This window comes from Leptodactylus fuscus, chromosome 7 (assembly GCF_031893055.1).
Source record: "Leptodactylus fuscus isolate aLepFus1 chromosome 7, aLepFus1.hap2, whole genome shotgun sequence".
NCBI classification, from domain to species: domain Eukaryota; kingdom Metazoa; phylum Chordata; class Amphibia; order Anura; family Leptodactylidae; genus Leptodactylus; species Leptodactylus fuscus.
This window is the reverse complement of record NC_134271.1, coordinates 61,093,584-61,109,439: the sequence shown is the minus strand read 5'-3', so window position 1 is coordinate 61,109,439 and position 15,856 is coordinate 61,093,584. Positions and strand designations below refer to the sequence as shown.

The window sequence follows — 15,856 nt, the reverse complement described above, 5'->3', positions numbered from 1 at the left end:
AAAAAGTCCTTCTGCCTCATATGAGGAATCCATTACATTAAATTATGTGTGATATTGAAGATTTTGCACAGGGGCCTATGAGCTTCAAGTTAGCTGTGTCTTTATCTTTACAGGTACACTTATGCTGCCATGAGGGGCATAGCTATAGGGGGTACAGAAGGGAGCAGTCTCTTTGCCACATAAAAATATGCTAGTATATTAAAACGCACAAGGTAGATAGGGGACCCATTACAAATTTTGCAATGGTGCCCAGAAGCGATAAGTTATGCCTCTGACTGCAATATTGGATATTTCACTACATCACTGAGCAAGTTTAGAATTCTTGTATCTGGAAACGCTGGGAAGCAATATAACTTGTAATAGTAACCAACATTTTATGTACTGGTGTGTTTTTTTGTTTAGTGTTTTTTATTGTGAGGAAATGTTTTTCAGCATGCCCGTCATTGACTAAGCATGTATATAATAGCGGTACAATGAATCATTTCCTATGTGATAACAGTCTATATATTGTACATATGTCTTCATTTGTTACATCTACGATGAGGCAAAGTGAAGGTTGTCAGGGCAAGGTATCACTTTGTCTTCTCTTAGCTGATTCATGCTGGAACATGTAGTTCATCAACATTATGGCTTCCTTTTAGTAGCAAACATGCTTCTGTTGATGGATGGTTTTAGGTGTAAAGATGAAGGACAGGTATGATTATTAAAAGCATTACATGTTCATTCCATCCTAATGGCGTATTCATATTCAAGGCCTTTTTAATACACATTTTGAATAAACAGGCTTTGAATTGCTGAAAGGCGGTAACTTCAGTCCATTCATTCCTTGCCCTCTGATTAGTGTTGGTTAACCTTAGATTCCTGATGATGCTTCTTGTGTTTTTGTACCATTGTCTCCCTGCATCTTCCTGTAGCAGGAATGTCATCGCTCTTCTCGTGGCCTCTATCAAAGTCTCGAGCTCTAATTCTCCCTCCGGCATTCCACCCCTGCTGATTGCTGGGCTCTAAATTTAGGTCACCCAAGGCAATTAGAAGAGAGAGCTGCTGTTTGTGAAAAGGTATTCAGCAGGCATGGAGCCCAGTTTCCAAATGAGTTATCAGGTGATATGATGTTTGGCTGCAGCCAGCGTGATTGACAAGGTGCTTCTGTGTTCACAGATACATTATTTAAACCCGGTGAGTTATAAGAGATCTTCCGCACTAATTACTTAGAAGGCTGTATTAATCACAAGACACTTTAATACCCGATCAATACTCGCATCTGTCAGCGACCTTGTAAATCACCTCCAGTTTCACTCTGCTTTATGGCATAAGCCACCTCCAGAAGACAAAGTACTGTAGGTACAGTAGTAAGGTGCGTGTGTCCACACCAGTTCTGCTATCACTTTAACTTGGCCTGCAGATTGCATATTGGTGATGGCATGAAGTAGTATAATAGCACGGAGCTTTGGCTGAAAAGCACAGCATTTTTGCAACATTTGCATATTTTTTTTAATTATTTTTATTTATGATATAAAATGCTACAGCCAGATGCTGAAAGATGACTTATCACCCTTGAAGTACCACTTTCAGGGAACATAAAGAACATGCCAGCACACTGCTGCAATTTTTTTGTGTTAACCCATGACAATAACCCCACCCATGATCCTATTGACCCCATCCATTCCTGTTCTGCTGGGTCCAGTATGGCTGAAAGAGTCCCCTGCTGCCATAGGTGCACGGTTTTACCCTTGGTTAATGTGGTCGTTTCCCAATGGGCAGCTCCCATTGACACAAGATTACTGGTATATCCTTTCAAAATTTAGCCCAAAAAATCTCCTATATATTTAAATCATCTATATTTTATCTAGCTATCTGTCTATCTATCTATCTATCTATCTATCTCCCTATATTATAAAAATGAATTTCTGTCTGTCTGTCCGTCTGTCCGTCTGTCTGTCTGTCTGTCTGTTCTCTAATGCGAACCAAACGACTGGACCGATCTTCACCAAATTTGGTACAGAGATACTTCAGGTATCCGGGAAGGTTTAAGACAAGATTCCAACTCGCTCGGACGTACCGTTGCTGAGATACAGCATTCCAAACACAATGCCCCCCCCCTTTAGCCAATACAAACCTGCAAGTCTTTCACTCATATTCCAACTGCAATACACACGGTCACTCCACATACACAACCCAACACTGATATCCAAACTGAGATACACGCACCAGAGGATTAGATACACAGATCAGCACACAGTTTCACACACCAGAGGATTAGATACACGCGTCTGCACACAGTCCCACAAACCAGAGGATTAAATACGCGCTTCTGCACACAGTTCCACATGCCGAAGGATTAGATAGACGCATCTGCACAAAGTACCACACGCCGGGGGATTGGATACATGCGTCTGCACACAGTTCCACACACCAGAGCATAAGATATGCACATCTGCACACAGTACCACATGCCGTAGGATTAGATACATGCATCTACACACAGTTCCACATGCCGTAGGATTAGATACGCGCCTCTTCACACAATACCACACAGGGGAGGATTAGATACGTGTGTCTGCACACAGTACCACACTTTGGAGGATTAGATACATGCCTCTGCACACAGTACCACAAGCCAGAGAATTACATACACGTCTCAGCACACAGTACCACATGGGGGAGGATTAGATACGCGCATCTGCACACAGTACCACATGCCAGAGGATTATATATGTGCATCTGCACACAGTACCACACAGGGGAGGATTAGATATGTGCATCTGCACACAGTACCACATGCCATAGGATTAGATAGGCGCATCTGCACACACTACTACATGCTGTAGGATTAGATACGTGCATCTACACACAGTTCCACATGCCGTAGGATTAGATACGCGCCTCTTCACACAATACCACACGGGAGGATTAGATACGTGTGTCTGCATACAGTACCACACTTTGGAGGATTAGATACATGCCTCTGCACAGTACCACAAGCCAGAGAATTAGACACGCGTCTCAGCACACAGTACCACACAGGGAGGATTAGATATGCGCATCTGCACACAGTACCACACACCGGAGGATTAGATACACACGTCTGCACACAGTACTACATGCCATAGGATTAGATACGCGCGTCTACACACAGTTCCACACGCCGTAGGATTAGATACGCACCTCTTCACACAGTACCACACAGGGGAGGATTAGATACGTGTGCCTGCACACAGTACCACACTTTGGAGGATTAGATACATGCCTCTGCACACAGTACCACAAGCCAGATAATTAGATACGCGTCTCAGCACACAGTACCACACAGGGAAGAATTAGATACGCGCAACTGCACACAGTACCACACGCCAAAGGATTAGATACGTGCATCTACACACAGTTCCACACGCTGTAGGATTAGATATGTGACTCTTCACACAATACCACACAGGGAAGGATTAGATACATGTGTCTGCATACAGTACCACACTTTGGAGGATTAGATACATGCCTCTGCACACAGTACCACAAGCCAGAGAATTAGATACGCGTCTCAACACACAGTACCACACGCAAGAGGATTAGATACGCGCATCTGCACACAGTACCACATGCAGTAGGATTAGATACGCGCATCTACACACAGTTCCACTCGCCGTAGGATTAGATACGCGCCTCATCACACAATACCACACAGGGGAGGATTAGATATGCGCATCTGCACACAGTTCCACACACCAGAGGATTAGATAAGCATGTCTGCACACAGTACCACATGCCGTAGGATTAGATACGCGCGTCTGCTTACAGTTCCACATGTCAGACGATTAGATACGCACATCTTCACACAGTTGTACACACCATAGGATTAGATACAGGCGTCTGCATACAGTACCACATGCTGTAGGATTAGATACGCGCGTCTACACACAGTTCCACATGCCGTAGGATTAGATACGCGCCTCTTCACACAATACCACACAGGGGAGGATTAGATACGTGCATCTGAACTCAGTACCACACTTTGGAGGATTAGATACATTCCTCTGCACACAGTACCACATGCCAGATAAATAGATACGCGTCTCAGCACACAGTACCACACGGGGGAGGATTAGATATGTGCATCTGCACACAGTACCTCACGCCAGAGGATTAGATACACCTGTCTGCACACAGTACCACACGCCAGAGGATTAGATACGCGCGTCTGCACATAGTACCACATGCCATAAGATTAGATATGCACGTCTGCACACAGTTTCACTTACCGGAGGATTAGATACGTGCCTCTTCACACAATTCCACACAGGGGAGGATTAGATACACACATCTGCACACAGTACCACTTGCCGGAGTATTAGATATGTGCATCTGCACACAGTACCACACCCACAAGGATTAGATACTTGCGTCTAAACACAGTACTACACGGGGAAGGATTAGATACAGCTTTACTCCAGGTATCCATAACAACTGATCACAGGTTTTTCACTGACATTCAAAATGAGACACACATAATTACATGACGTTTATGGACATACACACAAACCACATACAAAATACATCAGTGCAAAATTGGACAATTCTTATGGGGACACTACACAAACATAAAATGTAATATACCCGTGCAAAGCCGGGTCCTCCCTCTAGTCTATATATATATATATATATATATATATATATATATATATATCAGTATTCTGCCTGTACATCTATTTAATTATCTCTTATCTATGTACATATCACAGTCTATTTACTGTCTTCAATCTTTTTATTCGATGTATAGTTCCATTCATTTTCTCAGAAGCTATTTTTATGTGTCACTTCTTTTTTATATCATTTTATTTGTGGCCCTTGTCATTCCATTGGGGCAAGGGGGTAAAGAGAACTGACACTGAGATCACCAGTGTGCTGTATCTGGAATCTATCTTCCAGGGCAAGGAAGAATAAGAATTCATGGCAGAACAGCCGCTGCTGACACACTCCCAAAGACATATTGCAGGTAGTGTTATTTATTGTGGCACAGAGTTCAGGGAAGTGCTAGCTGGGAGCACCCTGAGAGATCCTAAAAAGCCCATCGCCTATCAGGTGAGGCAGATTTATGAGTGCTTCTGGCGGAGGGGTCAGGCAGCTCAGCACAGGCAGAGAAGGAGCTTTTTAAGCCTGGCTTCTATCTAGCATATCCTGATTGCAGGAAACCATGAACTCACACAGGAACCCTCTCCACTAAATTGCTCAGATAAGCAGCTTCTTGTAAAGAGCTTGAAGGGGGAAAGATGATGATGTTTAATATTAATAACAATTCCTATAGCACCAGTGTCTCCCGCAACATTGAGCAGAATCAGAATGACACATAGGATCACTTGTAACAGTGGTATAGAATTCAGTATGCAAATTCATAAAATGTCGCATCCTGACTGGATTTTAGGGTTATTGTGGACGAGGTTGGCTCCAGAATACTATTATTCTCATTATTGCTATTGTATACTTCTAAAATAGAGGCTATTCAATGTTTTTAAAACTGGTTAACTCAACAGCATTTTCAGAGAACGAATCTCACGAGATCTTGCATGTTCTAGCAGCCAAAACATATCTTTAATTGCCAAACCGTATAATGCTTCTCCCAGGGACTCCCCACACAGTAAAATTCTCTGCCTAGTCACCCCCCCTCCACACACACAGTATAATGCCCTAGTAGCACCCCCACAGATTTTATAATGCACTCTGCAGTGGCACCTCCACAGTATATTGCTCTACATAGTCCTCACTACGTAGTGCTCTTCAGTACCTCAGTATAATGGTCTTCCCATTTCCCCCAACAACAGTATTATGCTCTCTCCAACAGCCCCCACTGTATAATGCTTTCTGAAGTGGCCCCAAAGTGTATATAATGCCCCTTAATTCCCCCCCCCCCCCCCCCAGTATATATAATTCTCTTCCCAGGAGTTACCTACTGATGTCTTTGCAGCTCTCCTCTTTTACCTGGCTTGAATCAGCAGGCCTGCACTGAGCTACAGACTAACAGCTTCCTGAATGGTAGAGCAGGAAGCTGAAGTATCCCTGCTTCACCATTCTATTCACTCTATCTGCAGACAAAGGCGGCCTCAATACATGCATACTTAGTAACATAGTAGGTTGGATGAAGACACAGGTCCATCAAATCCAACCTATAACCCTACAGTGTTGATCCAGAGAAAGGAAAAAAAATGATGAGGCTTATTCCAATTGCCCCATGTTAGGGAAAAAAATTCCTTACTGACTCCAAATCTGACAATCAGTAAAAAACTCTGGATCAACTTGTCCTTTCCAAATCTTAAAACCCATAACTCATGCCACATGTTCCTGATTTTGCTTCTTTTATGCAGCAGTGGGACTAGTTTCACATTCATTTGCAATTTCTTAGTTACATTGGCAACCATTGAGGTAACACTTGCACCAGGCCCTATGATAGTGAGGACCCTCTTTAGACAGTGGGACAGTCTTGCATTTGATGTCCCACTGTCCAGAGCAGTGGGTTTGGGCTGTCCCAACACATTGCTGTCCTCCAGACACAGATGTGTTGAAGACAGTGATGAAGTAGAGGGAGCCGTCCTGTGCCTGCTTCACCACCCGGCCACTGTCTTTGCTCCTGGTCTCCTCGAAGCAGAAGGTGCAATGTAGTGATGTCACTTACATCACATCAGTTGCTCCCTGAAGACTCCAGGACCAGATGGAGGAGTGAACTGGAGAATGGGGAAAGGAGCATTAAAGTTTGTTTTATTTCTTTGATGCATACAGTGGAGGACCAGATCCACCAAAATGGGACCTCGTTCATCCTCCACTCGCCTTACCAGGCGCCCTCCCTAGCCTAGTTCCTTGAGCTCCCAGATCTGTCATTACCAGACTGGTTGGCTTTCCCGTTGCCTCCTCCTCCGTTCTCTGGCCGTCCTCATCAGCAGCAACATTCTGTGGAAAGCTCCTGATGAAACACTGTATTGTTATCTCCGACTGTGACCTCTGAACTCTGATGTGCCTTAGCCTGCTCGGGCCCTCACCTGAGTGGCATTGTGTTGTTTTATTGATTTTGATCTGTGAGTTCTAAGTTCTGTGCCTCGACGGGTGCCTCCGTGGACCTCGGTCTGCGGTGTCCTCCGTCGATGTGTTCCGCCCTCCCCCTGTGGAGGCGTGCCGCGTCTCTCTCCCTCTGTTCTAGGGTAGACGGTATGCCGCCTGCTGCTCCGAGAGTGTTCCTTCATGTTTGGGGAGGGAGGGAGTCGTGGTGCGGTCTTCCAGGTTTGTTATGGCCTGCCCAGGCTGTGCCATGGTTTTTGGGGTTCGGTCTCTTTTATTGCCTTCCCCTTCTTTCATGGTTTCGATGGGCCTTGTGGCCATCTTTTGTTACTGCTCGGGGAAAGGGTGGCGATGGGTCACAGTTCCACCTTCCCCGTTAGTTAGGGTTTTGGCAGCTCTTTGGGTGTATGCTGCGGCGTGCCCCTGAGACTTGCTTTAGTGGCTGTTTCCCCCACTGTTAAGTGTCACCCGCTCTGGGAATAGCTTAGACCGGGGTTATTTGTATTGTCTGTTTATTTTTGGTCTTATCTGCTTATCTCTCTTTTTCCTCTACTCTCCTCCTCGTCCCCTCTTCTTTTTCCTCCACCCTTTTTTTCCCTCTCCTTCTTTTTTTTTTTTTTTTCTTTCTTCTCTCTTCTTCTCCCCTCCTTAGGGGGTCTCTGGCTCCCGGCGATGGACACCCTGGTGTTCTCCTCTATTAACGCTAATGGTCTCAATACCCCGGAGAAATGATCCTTCCTACTTCGTTTGCTTTGGAGTAAACGGACGAACGTGGCCTTTGTTCAGGAGACGCACTTCCGGGAGGGTGCTGCTCCTTCCTTCTCTTCCCCCAGATATTCGGATGCATACCATAGCTGCTTCTCCGAGTCCAAGTCCACTGGGGTCAGCATCTTGATAGGACGCACTGTTGCCTGGAAGTTCAAGATGGCCTCGTCTGATGGATCAGGCAGGTTTTGTTTGTTAAGGGGGAGTTGGCTGGCACCATGTTCACCCTAGCTAACTTGTACCTTCCCAACTCCAACCAAATTAGCACTCTAGAGAACATATTTGATAAGTTGGCAGACTTTGCTGATGGCACCCTTTTGGTGGGAGGGGATTTCAATTTGGCCATGGATCCCTCTGTCAATGTTTCCAGAGGCTTGTCATACCTTCCGGATCGAATCCTTCACCGCATCCGGCAGATTTTCCACTCCCACCAATTGATTGATGTCTGACGCACGATCCATCCTGATGCTAGGGATTGCTCCTTTTATTCCCACCCCCGTGATGTCTACTCCAGATTGGACTACTTCTTCGTTAGACATGCAGACGTCCCCTTGCTTCGTGGTTCTGCGATTGACCCTATTACTTTCGCTGATCACGCCATGGTCCATGCTGTGCTGGCATCCCCCACATTGAGACCTCAGTCCTGGCAGTGGCGTCTCAATGAGTCACTACTCCACGATGTTCCGACTTCTCAGGCTGTCTCCTCTGCTCTTGATCATTATTTCCAGGAGAACGACATGGCTGATGTTTCCCCTGTTACGCTCTAGGCTGCATACAGTGGAGGACATGAAACTGGGGAGTTGTTTGACACTGAGGGGGAAAGTTGAGTGGGACAGGAACCTGGGGGGGGGGCGTGACACTATGGGGCTAACCTGGGGGTGGGGGAACATGATACTGTGGTGGCAACCTGGGGGGAAAAACACTGTGGGAAGCAATCTGAGGGGGCTTGAATCTGTGGGAGCAACCTGAAGGGGGATATGAAAATGTGGGAGGCAACCTGGAAGGGGACATTATAAGAGGCATTATATTGTATGAGGCCACTAGAGAAGCTTTATACTGTGTGAGAGCCACTAAGGGGTGTTATACTATGTGGGGCCTTGAGGGGGCATTATAATTTGTGCAGGTAAGCGATTTCTAAGTGGTGATGATGGGGGGCTCAATTATGAAATCTTTGCACAGGGCCAAAAAATGTGTTAAAATCGCCCTGATTTTGAATTCCATTGTAAAGGACCGTAAAAATATAGTTCATGTCCTATTTGTGTGAATATAGCTTAAAGAAGTAACTACAGTATGTTAAACACCTATCCTTCTCAGCTGTTTGCAGTTTTACATACAGTTAGCAAGTGCTGTCCTGTCACTGATAGAAAGTTTAAGGGCTGTTTAAAGGGTATGTGCAGCGCCGCACCTCCCATGAGGCGACCTGAAGCGACAAGCTGTCCCGGACTGGCTTAGAGTCACTGTCACTGAGTGGTGGATTGGGGAGGCCGCTGGAGCAGCGCTGCTCCAGCGGCCACCCCTCACACTCAGGCAGAGAGCAGGTCCTCTCCCTTCCTGCTCTCTGCCTGCTAAAGACGCTCGCTCCGCTCGGCCCCGCCCCCTCCACGCGGCCCGCCCCGTCCCCTTCCGCTCAGCCCCGCCCCCTCCTCCGGGGGGGGGGGAAGAGGGGGCGGCTTTCTGATGTCTGCCTCAGGCGGCAGAAACAAATGGTTCACCCCTGGGTATGTGCCTTCTTGAAATTACCTAAAAGTACTGCAAACAGCACATATCTCTCCACATGATGTGTGCGGACATTGCACGGAAAACATACGGACCCCATTAAAGTCTATGGGGTCTGTGTGGTTTCTTAGCTAACTGTTTTTCAATGTGTTCAGTATTCTGTTCTGAGGGTTCCCAAGTGGACTCCCTGAATGGAATCCCGAATGCTGATGTGAACCAGGCCTAAGCCTAAAGTATTCTGTGACTTCCTGTTTCCTATAGTGGGACCATGGGCCATAGACACAAACATAAATATAGATATGTTTAATATAAAACTAGATCATAAAAATAGGTCATTTTCTGGCAAAACATTCCTGTTAATGGTCACTATAAGGCCGGATTAACACTAGGGTTTTTGATCTGGATTTTGACGCGGAATCCGCGTCAAAATCCAGCTCAAAAAATTGCCTCCCATTGAATGAATGGGTTCTTTTTTTCGTGAGCGGTTTGTTCCCGCTTGCAGAAAAAAAGAAGCGAAGTCTGCGTTGCGACACTCCCTCACGACTAGGCCTATTCATTTGGGCCTAATCCGAAGCGGAATGCCGCAACTGGATGCGGGTGCACTGTATGCACTGTACCAGCATCCAGTCGCGGCTAGCCGTTTTTTGGACCGGATTCTGAGGTGGCCTCCATGTCAAAATCCGGTCCAAACCCCCCGTGTGAACCCGGCCTAACACCCATTAACTTTTGACTGGTGTCTTAATATAAATTCAGCTGTCTACATAACAAACTTATATTATATATATATATATATATATATATATATATATATATATATATATATATGTCTCTGATATATGCTCTTGGGTTGTTTATATTCCGCTCAGGCATATCATAGGCATGTTTCTTGGTTTTATCTTTAATGAATCCGGAAGCTCTGGATGAATAGTGCTATAGCTGCCATATAGATGGTTTAATGGAGAAAATGGGGTAGTGCTGCTTGTATGAGTGTCTGTATACAGGGCCATTTAGAATGCATTTATTGCAAATTATTTTAATTTTCAAGAATCACTTATAAATAAATACACGCCATGCAGTAATGAAATCCTTCTGCAAAATCTATTTTTCCAGTGGGACAGAGAAGATCTGGTGAAAGCTGTACACTTGTCTGTGACTTCCTTAAACCTCTGAGGGTATTCTAAGTCATGATTCCCTTGTTCAGCTGCCTGTGCCTTTCCTGAGGATGGCTAATCCCTCAGCGTGACCAGTGGAAGCTGCAGTATTGATTTCTGTGTCTCTCTAAACCTTCGTTGCGTTAGTTGCTTGTTAGACATCTGAAGGAATATCCACTGGGCTCTGAGGCAATTGGAGTGCAGAGCTCAATGGGCAGTTCTTAAGAGATGTTTCCGTGAGGTTACCGGTCAAAGCCAAGTGAAGGGATTAGGAGTAAAGGAAAGAATAGATTCAGGGTACGAAGATCTCTTGAAGGGCTCAGACTTGCTTGGCATCTTTGTCTTGGCCTTCTACGTCTAATAAAAGAGCACTTTTCTTTCTCCAAAGAATGAGTGGTCTACTTGAGAACCTGCCAACAACATTGGAGGAAATGCTGATTAGTATGTGTTTAGATTGTACAGGCTGCATCCTACAAGAGGCCTCCGAGAGGGCTATATTTTCTCTTTTTCCAATTGTAATTAAGAAACAAGCTCTATTGATGGAAAGAGGCCTCCAGACCTTTGTGTTTGTATAGAAAATATCCTCACAGATGGAGGCACTCTGCCCGGTCACCATCAGTAAACATCACACCATGATACAATGCCAGTCGCCCAATAGAGTGCTCTGCTTGTGAGCAATCTTACAGCAGCACCTCAGAAATAAGGGCAGGTGTAATAAGTAGTTTACTCTGAGAACCTGCTTATATACAGTACTGTTCAAAAGTGAAAAAAGATGCTTCAAGCTAAGGGCCCCTTCACACGGAGTAAACGCGCCGCGCATTGTGGCGCGTTTAAGGCGCGTGTACGCCGCGTTTTTTTACGGTGCGCGTTTACTCCGTGTGAAGGGGCCCTAAGAATGCTTTCAAAAATAGAAGTGTTAATAGTTTACTCTTTTTCAATTAACAACATTAAGTGGCTGAATAAAAGAGAAATGTAAATCATATCAATATTTGGTGTGACCGCCCTTCACCATCAAAATAGCATCAGTTCTTCTACGTACACTTAGGGCTCTTTCACACGGGGCAAGAGGGGGTGGATTTTGGCACTGAATCCACGTCAGACTCTGTCCCCTAACAATAGCGGTCTATGTAGACTCCTAGCTTAATTTTTTCCATGAGCAGCATGTTGCCGATCACGGAAAAAAGAAGCGAGCTGCCCTTTCTTCAGGCAGATTCCACGGCTGATTCAGCCACGGCGTCCGCCTCATGGCAACACCCTCCGAACTAGCCCCATTCATTTGGGCCTACTCCGGAGTGTGAAGCCGCGACTGTCGGAAGCCGCGGCAAGCGCTTTTTGATCCTATTCTGATGCGGCTTCCAACAGCAAAATCAGGACCAAAATACACCATCCTGTGCCCCGTAGGAACGGGGCCTTACACATAGTTTTTGAAGGAACTCTGCAGGGAGGTTGTTCCAGTGATCTTGGAGAACTAACCACAGATCTTCTGTGTACAGTACATATACTTGCTCAAATCCTTCTGTCTCTCATGCAGTCCCAGACAGACTCAATGGTGTTGAGATCAGGCCTCTGTGGGGGCCATATCATCACTTCCAGGACTACTTCTTCGTTACACTGAAAATTGTTCTTCATGACATTGGCACTATATTTGGGGCTGTTTGTTTGGAGTCCTGCTGCGGAGTAAATTTTGCATTAAGGACACCCATAATCCTCAGCAGTCTGTCACCAGAAACCCAGAATATCAACCCAGTCTCGCAGATGCGCTGGTTAGGGTCACTTGAATCAAACTGTTTTCCCTTATGAATTTGTTTCTTGAGTATTTCTATTGTCAATATGCAAATAAGCTCTTTGGAGCAACAAATGTATGTCAATGGAAGTACAGTATGGGCAGGTACCTCTAAGACTGTGTGCATAATTCTTAAGAATCCCAATTTTAGGCCTGTATCCTGGGCTGGGTTGTAAACAATCATCATCACTATCTCCCACATTAACTGTAACTTTGTAAACCTGAATTCCATTTGCGGTTTTGCATCAGAGAATATAACAATAGCCACTTATCATTTGCTTCATGGGACACCCCCAACCCATATCAGTGACTTCCAGGTACATGAAGTATTATGTAAACTCTTTGAGGTTATCACAGTGGGTGATGTTTGGGGCTGCAGTATCATAGACCATGAATACCTGCAGAGTGAAGATTAAAAGCACACTAACAATCTCTGTGTCACTAAGCAGGAAATAGCAGATGCTTCTCCATCTGTCTGTGATGAGATGGATGATAGAGTATGAAAATGCTCATATTTTGCAGTGTTGCTAAAAGAAGGGATTATGTGTTGTTTATATCCAGGGAATATAATCCTGTAGTGAGAAGACCTGTGGTGTCTGGCTACCCCTACCATCAGGCAACCGAGATGCTCTAGTCATCTCTCAAAATAGGTTTTCTCAGGGAAAATAACTTCATTTTATTCCGCTGTGTTTGATCATCCTGCTACAGATTTACATTTCGGAAGCTAATCATTTCTCTACCCCTCTTCTCTTTCATCTCTAGGAAGGGGATTCACATAGGACAAATTGGTGACCTATTCCACTTCCAAGAATTTTTCCTTGTAGCCCTGGGGGGTGGAAATCCTCCGTTATCAGCACAGACGATTCTTGCCTCTATAGAACAGTGTTATATTTTCCATTTCAATTTTAACTCAATGGCTGATGAAAATATTTGTTACAGGTGGGTCAGTGAAAAGCCGAGCATAAACCACAGAAAACATCAATTTATACAATCATATCTAAAATTTTAGTAATATGTGCCTTTACATGTTGAGATTGGTGCAATTTTTCTATTAAAAAAAAAGTCTATGGGATAATCAGTAGCTTAGGGCTGTGTTCATACTACAAGTGCTTTTTGTACATCCATGGCAGAAAAGAACAGGACGGAAATGTCTGCCTGAGTTAATACCATGTCTGTGTATTACGTTTAGTGGGGTTGTCTAAAATGTTTTGCCGAACATCAAATGTTGTACATTTATCATTGATATATACTGTATATTTATATTAAAAATGTAGTTATCTGCACCGTCTAGTACGATTATAAGGCAACTAACTATAAGAGTTGCTTCACATACAGCAGTTTTTGGAAAAAAAAAACCACTACTGCAGTTTCTAATGAATTTTTTTGAACCGTGGCCAAAAGTGGAAGCAGCAGAAGGCTAAACATAAGTTATTCCTTTATATTTCTCATTCATCTCCTTCTGGCTTTAGCTCAAAAAAATAAATGGAAAACAGCCATAAAAGCTGCTATGGTGGTTTTCTAAACAAAATGCAGAGAAAAAAAATGCTGGTACTGTAAAATGCAGCAGCCAAAAATGCTGAGCTTTCGCAATGTGAAGCCAGAGCCTTAAAGGGGTCTTCTGGCCCCAAATGGATATGTCATTAATGTGTGATCTGTGGGAGTCTCACATCGGGACCCCACACACATTAGTTGTTCCAGCTGTCTCCTGGGGCCAAAACCTACTGCAGTAGATGGGGAGCGGAAGCAGTTTGCTCCTATTCAGGTAAAGTTACTACTTGAGTAAGAACAGCTTGCACATGCTCCTTGCCCATACACCAGCTGCTTATCTCTGGTGGCTACTAGAATGGCTGATCTGTGTGTGGTCAGGGTGTTGGACTATCCACAGATCACATACTGATGAACTATCCTGTGGTCTGATGACCTATCAGTATGAAAAATCCATTTGCGTGGAAAAGTCCTTGAGGCTAAGGGTACCGGAACCTTCTGGACCAAAAACCGGGTAGCCGCGACTGAAAGCCGGTGCAGTGCACCGGCATCCAGTTGTGCACTCCGCTTTGAATTAGGCCCAATGAATGGGCCTAGTCCAGAGGAGGAAGTGTCTTCAGGCCGAATCGCGAGGCAAAACAGCCTGAAGAATGAGCACCTCGCTTCTTTTTCTGGGAGCCAGAACAAACCGGCTTCCAGAAAAAAGACCTGAGTGGCTCCCATTGATTTCAACGGGAGCCGTCTTTTTGGTCAGGATTTTGAGGCAGATACGGTCTAAAAATCCTGACCAAAATACTCAGTGCAAACTTACCCTGAGGCCCCATGTTGCGGAAAACGCAGCCTTTTTTGTTGCAAAATTTGCCGCAGTTTTTTGAGCCAAAACCAGGAGTGGATTGAACAGAAGTATAAGTATAAGAAGCTTCCTACATATTTGCCATTCCTTTTTTAGCCACTCTTGATTTTGGCTCAAAAAACCGCAACAAAATCTGCAACCTAAAAAGCTGTGTTTCCGCAACGTGGGACCTCAGCCTTAACCAGCTTAAAAAAGTATACTCAAAGAAGATTTTGTGGCATATATTAAACTATTGAAGTCTTCTTATTAGTCTTACATGTTATTCGGGTATTATTGGTATCAGCTTTTATGGCACTTTTTATCTATTTTGTCATTCCACTTTTAACACTATAAAATAGTCCAGTCTTTTTTGCACTTTCTAGGTGACAGCCTGTTAAGAGGACAACTTTTTCTTAAATTGATGCCAAGGTAGGAGACTAAAATAATAGATGCCATCTGTGTGACATGAGTTAACCAATTGATTTTCATCCAAACGTGTTTCAGAAATCGTGAGATTAAAGTGAAAATCCATCTAAAAATGAGAACTGGACTGTACTAAACCATTATGGGCAGTGACGCTATCCTGTATTTCTCTTGTAAGCCCACTGCTTTAAACCTCACTTGCTTTTGAGATACGAAGTAGGTTATAATATCTACTTTCCAACAACCATATTGCGAATTATTTTTTTTTTTATCTCTGGCCCTCAGTCACCAAAGCATTTTTCCCCGCCAAGGCAGTCAGTCTGAGGAATAAAACCTCTCATCTATTACACATGGGTTATGCCAGAAAGAGTTTCTGCTCCCCCCTTCTTTATAACAAGTATCAGACAAGGACTTCACTTTTTTCATTTACACATCTTTTTATTCTTTTTGTCCAGTGATATATCTTACAGACACAATGTAAATGACAATCAGACAGGATAATTTATGATGGTTGCAAGTGGTGTTTTTAGGCCGACCTTGACATTTTCTCATAAGTGGACTGGACATGGATGGGGCAGTATAAATAATGACTACACCAGCAAAGCGTCAAGAAGACCAAAAGGGTGCATGCCCTTTAAATATTTCAGTTCCCAAATGATATAACAT

The 15,856-nt window shown here is 44.3% G+C and overlaps 1 long non-coding RNA gene across 1 annotated transcript in view; it reads left to right on the top strand.

Annotated features, from left to right (window-relative positions):
- The window catches only part of LOC142213621 (uncharacterized), a 289,622-nt gene extending 274,402 nt beyond the window's left edge, over positions 1-15,220 (top strand). Inside the window, exons 3-4 of the long non-coding RNA XR_012717238.1 lie at positions 13,213-13,389; positions 15,151-15,220. This is a non-coding gene — a long non-coding RNA (uncharacterized LOC142213621). The remainder of the gene's footprint in view (positions 1-13,212; positions 13,390-15,150) is intronic.
- Positions 15,221-15,856: the final 636 nt, after the last annotated feature.